Source organism: Mustela erminea, chromosome 12, assembly GCF_009829155.1.
Source record: "Mustela erminea isolate mMusErm1 chromosome 12, mMusErm1.Pri, whole genome shotgun sequence".
In the NCBI taxonomy this organism is placed as follows: domain Eukaryota; kingdom Metazoa; phylum Chordata; class Mammalia; order Carnivora; family Mustelidae; genus Mustela; species Mustela erminea.
In genome coordinates, this window is record NC_045625.1 from 36,647,825 (window position 1) to 36,653,824 (window position 6,000).

The window sequence follows — 6,000 nt, forward strand, 5'->3', positions numbered from 1 at the left end:
ATATAGCCGCCCATGGGACTCTCTGCTCAGCGGGGAGCCTGCTTCCCCCTCTTTCTCTGCCTGCCTCTCTGCCTACTTGTGATCTCTGTCAATAAATGTAAAAAAGAAAGAAAGAAAGAAAGAAAGAAAGAAAGAAAGAAAGAAAGAAAGAAAGAAAGAAAGAAAGAAAGAAACCTGGAAGCAAATGGGGCACCAGAGTGGCTTAGTCCGCTAGGCTCTGCCTTTGGCTCAGGTCCTGATCCCAGGGTTTGGGGATCAAGCCCTGCATTGGGCTTCCTGCTCCCTCTCGCTCCCCTTGCTTGTGCTCTCTGTCAAATAGTAAATAAAATCTTTTTTTTAAAGAGAGAAAGAAAAGAAAGCACACCTTCTTATTTTAAAAAAACCAAAAGAGGGACGCCTGGGTGGCTCAGTTGGTTAAGCCACTGTCTTCAGCTCAGGTCATAATCCCAGGGTCCTGGGATGGAGTCCCACATCAGGCTCCTTGCTTAGCAGGGAGCCTGCTTCTCTCTCTCTCTCTCTCTCTCTCTGCCTGGCACTCTGCCAACTTGTGCGTGTGCTCACACTCTCTCTCTCTTTCACAAATAAATAAATAAATAAATCTTTAAAAATATAAAATAAATTTAAAAAAAAAAAAAGAAGAAGAAGAAGAAGAAAAGAAAAGAAAAATCATGTAAGTGTGAAGAGGACCCCATGGCCAGTAGCTCCAACTACCACCTAGGTGGGATCAGGGGTGTTTCCTTTACACTAAGTTAAAATCCAAATTAATTCCTCCCATGACACTTTCAAAAAGACATCTAAATATTGTTTCAACCTCCTCCGTACTCCACAGTGAAGGACAGAAGCCTAAGGTCAGCTAAAGGATTAGTGGCCTAGCTAAGATTTGAACCCAGGTTTCCAGGCTCTTCTCACTGCTCTAAAATGCCTCTGAGATTTCAGTGAGACTCAAGACAGAAACCTAGTGAGCTAGGAACCCTACAGTAGCAGGGAGGCCCCTTCCCCCAACCCAGGCCAGGCCAACTGGTGTTTTGCAGCTCAGATGCAAAAACTGGGTCTTTGGTCATTGACCTAATCTCTGCCCTAGGTCCTCAGACTGGAATCTAAAGAGGCTATTAGGTAGGGGGCAGGGAACTGAGAAATGAGGCTTTTACATATACCACTGGCTTTCATTCTTTGGAGTGGGGGTGAGGGGAGCTGAGATAGAAGATTTGTTTTCCTCCTCTCTCAGCCATCTTTGTTTTCGGGAGTGACTGGATTTTGTAGGCAGCCCCATTTTCCCAAGAATACCAGTTCTTTGGTGCCACTTCTTGGATTGCGATGATGTAGTTTTGAATGTAGGTCAGGTCCAGAGCCCATGGCCAAGAAGGAATTTTAAGACGTCTTTGGTGCAAAAAGGTGATTTTATTAAAGCAAAGGGACAGGACCCTGGACAGAAAGAGGGGCTGCACCAGAGTTGTGAGGAGTGGTTGATTATATACTTGGGAGTTGGGGGTAAGGAAAAAGGGTGGTTTTTGTTTTTGTTTTTGTTTTTTCCAAGATTTTATTTATTTATTCATTTGACAGAGAGAGACACAGTGAGAGAGGGAACACAAGCAGGGGGAGTGGCAGAGGGAGAAGCAGGGATCCTGCTTCCTGGGTCTCAACCTCAGGACCCTGGGCTTATGAACTGGGCCAAAGGCAGACACTTAATGATTGAGCCACCCAGGTGCGGGGGAAAAGAGAGATTTTTAAGAAACTTTCCTGTGGTAAAGAGGACCTTCTAGAGATTGGAGGCCCTGTCCTCTAGTAAAGCATTAACCTGAAGACAGTTGGGAACTTCCTTTTGGAAGTTGGGTTATTGATAAGAATTTTTTTTTCTTGCAAATATCACTAAAACATTTGTAAATTGAGGGAGGCGGATGTCTAGTTGGACTGTGATCTGTGTAAGTTAAGCATTTGTTTTTCCTTAGCGGTCGGGCAGCCAGCAGGGCCTGAGGAATGTCACACTTGTCCCACCTGTGTGACTTTGCCCCCTGTGTGGGGGGAAGGGGCTTGCATGGTGTTAGCTTGTGCTTTGTCCTTGCTTGCCTTCTGCCCCCTCATCAATGCCAGCTAACTCCTTACCCCCTTCAGAAACATTTCCAAACTTTCCAAACTTCTCTTCTGTCTCCCCACGATCACTTTTTGGGGGAAGAGTAAAATGGCTGAGATGGGGCCTACCGAGCCCTTCTCCTCCAAGATCTCTTCTACAATGTTGTTAAAAAGAACATTATAGGGGCACCAGGGTGGCTCAGTGGGTTAAAGCCTCTGCCTTCGGCTCAGGTCATGATCCCAGGGTCCTGGGATCGAGCCCTGAATCGGGCTCTCTGCTCAGCAGGGAGCCTGCTTCCCCTCCCCACCCCACCCCCCACCCCCCCACCCCCGCCTCTCTGCCTCCTTGTGATCTCTGTCAAGTAAATAAATAAAATCTTAAAAAAAAAAAAAAAAGCTATAGGCCCAAACTGGCGTCACATATGACAAGTTTTCAAACAGAGGCTTAATGCCTCATCTAACTATGGTTTCAACTTCCCCAGAAATACAGTCTTCCCTGGTCAATCAGAATTTTCCGATTAGCACCAACGATTCCCTACCTGGGCCCTCTCCCCCAAAGGAAGACAAGGTTATCTGCATAATAAGAGGCCCTGCTTTTCCCCTTAAGGCAAAGGGAACAGGCCTGCACCAATCCTTTTCTCTTTCTAATCTTCTTGTCCCAGACTTCTTCCTTAAAAAAAAAAAAACTTCCACTTCCAGGGCACCTTAAGCATCGGACTCTTGATTCTGGCTCAGGGCACAAGGTCTATCTTGAGATAGAGCCCTGAGTCAGCACCCCACTCAGCCGGGAGTCTGCTGGAGATTCTCTCCCTCTTCCTCTGCCACTCCCCATTCCGTGCACAGGGGCATGCTCTCCCTCTCTTTCAAAATAAATATTTTTAAACTTTAAAAACAATTTATTTATTTGGCAGAGACAGCAAGAGACAGAAGTGGGGAGTGGGAGAGGGAGAAGCAGGCTTCCTGGCGAGCAGGGAGCCCGATGCGGGGCTTGATCCCAGGACCCTGGGATCGTGACTGCAGGGCTTGATCACCCTGGGATCGTGACCTGAGCCGAAGGCAGATGCTCAACAACTGAGCTACCCAGGCACTCCTCAAAATAAATAAATCTTTAAGAAATAAAAATAAAAACCTTCCATTTTATATACCTCCTCCTCAGAGTTCCCTTCTACTTGCTAGATGGGGTGCCGCCTGATTCATGAATTGTTTAATAAAGCCAATTAGGCCTTCAGATTTACTTGGTTGAATTTTGTTTTGTAATATCTAAATATGGCTGTGACTAATTTTTTTATAAAACAGTTTGTGCTAGAGAAGCCTTCTGAAAGACCAGGGAAACTGTAGACCTAAAGAGTCCCAGAGAGTTCTGCCTAAACAGGGGCACAGAGGCCAGATTTTGGGGTTAGTCGCTGGTCCTCAGGGTTCTTAAGAGAATGGTCAGCTCAGGAGTGTCACAGAAGCCAGAGCCAATACAAAAAACGTTTCCACCATAGGGGCGCCTGGGTAGCTCAGTGGGTTAAAGCCTCTGCCTTCATCTCGGGTCATGATCCTGGGGTCCTGGGATCGAGCCCCACATCGGGCTCTGTTGGGTCCATGGTCAAAGGAGAGAGACTGATACAAAGCGAAGGTCAAGCAAAGCTTTATTTCATGCCAAGCATCGAGAATCAAACTGACCAGCCAGGGCCATCTCTTGCAAAGAGGCAACCTCTCTCTGCCTTACAGACTAGCTTTTAAGGCAAAGGCCGTGTGGTTGGGCCTGGCCATGCACAGGTGGCCAATGAGATTGTAACACAAGAAAGCTGCACAGTCCTGCTAGGTCACACATAAGTGACCAATTGAATTACAATTTACCCTATAGTAGATATTTGAACTAGCCTATCACCTCGGTCAGAATTGGCACCCAAAAGGCACCCAAAAAGGTGGGGCCCACACTCCTTGATAGCTAGGGAGACAGTATGTGCCCCCACTGATTTGAATACCTCCACCTGGCCTGACCCACCCTTGTATTTGGGCTTTGTTACCTGGGACTGGTTTCTGGGGACTTGTTTTTAAGTAGGTCCCCTGGGGAGAGAATGGGCAGGGACAGTTTAAGATTTACTGCATAAACAACAAAATCACTCTTTAACCTGATGGCATCCCTCGGCTAAATAGGCCCTTACAGCTCTCTGCTCAGTGGGGAGCCTGCTTCCTCCTCTCTCTCTGCCTGCCTCACTGCCTACTTGTGATCTCTATCTGTCAAATAAATAAATAAATAAATAATCTTAAAAAAAAAAATGTTTCCACCATCACGCAGTCTCCTCTAGATAATCCCTTCTTTACCTTAACCTTCTTGGCCAAGTTTCTCAAAAAATAGTCCATCTTCCCAGCCTTTACTCTTACCTGTACAATACACTGTAACATGTCTAATGGTCTGTATTAGATTAAGTAATCTTAGCTGCTGTAGCAAATGACACCCCCCCCCAAACTCAATGGCTTAGCAACACAGTCCATTGTGGGGGGATAGGGAAAGCAGCATTCAGAATTCTCCACTACTTAATTCTCTGTAATTAAGATAATAAGTGAGAAAAGAGTGAAAATGTAAAGAATTTCACAGGTTTTAGGAGCTAGATCTGAAAGTGACATACATGGTTTCTGGCTATACTTCATTGGCCAGAACACAATCATATGGCCTCATCAACTACAGAGTATACTGTGGAATGTAATCTGACTGCCCAAGAGCAAAAGGAAATAGATTGGTGAATGTATATATTATCATCTGAGCTACATGTCCCTACTGACCATTTCCCATCATTTTATCGGAACTCTCAACTACATTTGACTGTGTTGACCCTTCATTCCATCACAATCATGTATGATGCTATGCTCTTCCAGTTCTCTTCTTCTTTGTGTTTTATTTATAAAACAAACAGGTATGTCACCACTTGCCAGGCACTAATTGCTTTATAAATATTAACTCATTTAAACTTCATCACAACGAAGGTATGTACTATGAGGTAGGTACTTTTATTCATCCCATTTCACAGATGAGAAAACTGAGTCACAGGGTTTAAATAACTTACCCAAGATCACACAACTAGTAGGTATCCAGAGCCAGGCTTATTAACCCAGTCCAGCTCCAGTCCAGTCTCTTTTTTCTTTCTTTCTTTCTTACTTACTTACTTACTTATTTACTTATTTATTTGACAGAAATCACAAGTAGTCAGAGAGACAGGCAGAGAGTGGGCGAAGCAGGCTTCCTGCCAAGCAGGACCCAGGCAGGGTCATGACCTGAGCCAAAGGCAGAGGCTTAACACACCGATCCACCCAGGCACCCCTCCAGAGTTTCTTTCTTAATCACTGCACTTTGCTGCCTTTTTTCTCCCTTGCTCCTCTTCCTTTATCATTCCCTCCCTGTAACCCTGCTGGTTTACAATGCCCTCTTCTCACATTTTGTGCTTCAAAACAAAGAATGAATCGTAGGCTCCAAAAAACCCCCATGCTGACTCTTCATGGCGTCTTTTACTTGGAATAGGCCTCATTCCGCCTTCCCCATTTCCCTTAGATACATAGCTCAGGCGTCACCGCCTCCGGAAAGCCTTCCGTAACATTCCCAGGCAAAAGCGCCTTCTACTTTCTGTGCTAGCAAAGGTGACAATCACAAGTCCCAGGAAGCTCTACTTCCGGGCTCGCCTTATTCACCTGGGAGCCCAAACAGGCCAGTCCATTCTGAGTGTCACGGCCACCTACTAGCCCCACCCACACTCACCCCCCAACCCACACCTGGTTTGGCACTGGAAGCTACCCAGCCTGTAGACCCTAAACGCCACCGCCGGGATGGTTTAGTCCCGCCCCTTCGCATCACGCGCGAGGCTCCGCCCCACCACTTCGCGCTCCCCGCTTCCCGAGAAGGAATGGTTCAACCCGAGGGGCGGTGCCCGGGTGCCCGGACTGTTCTGATTG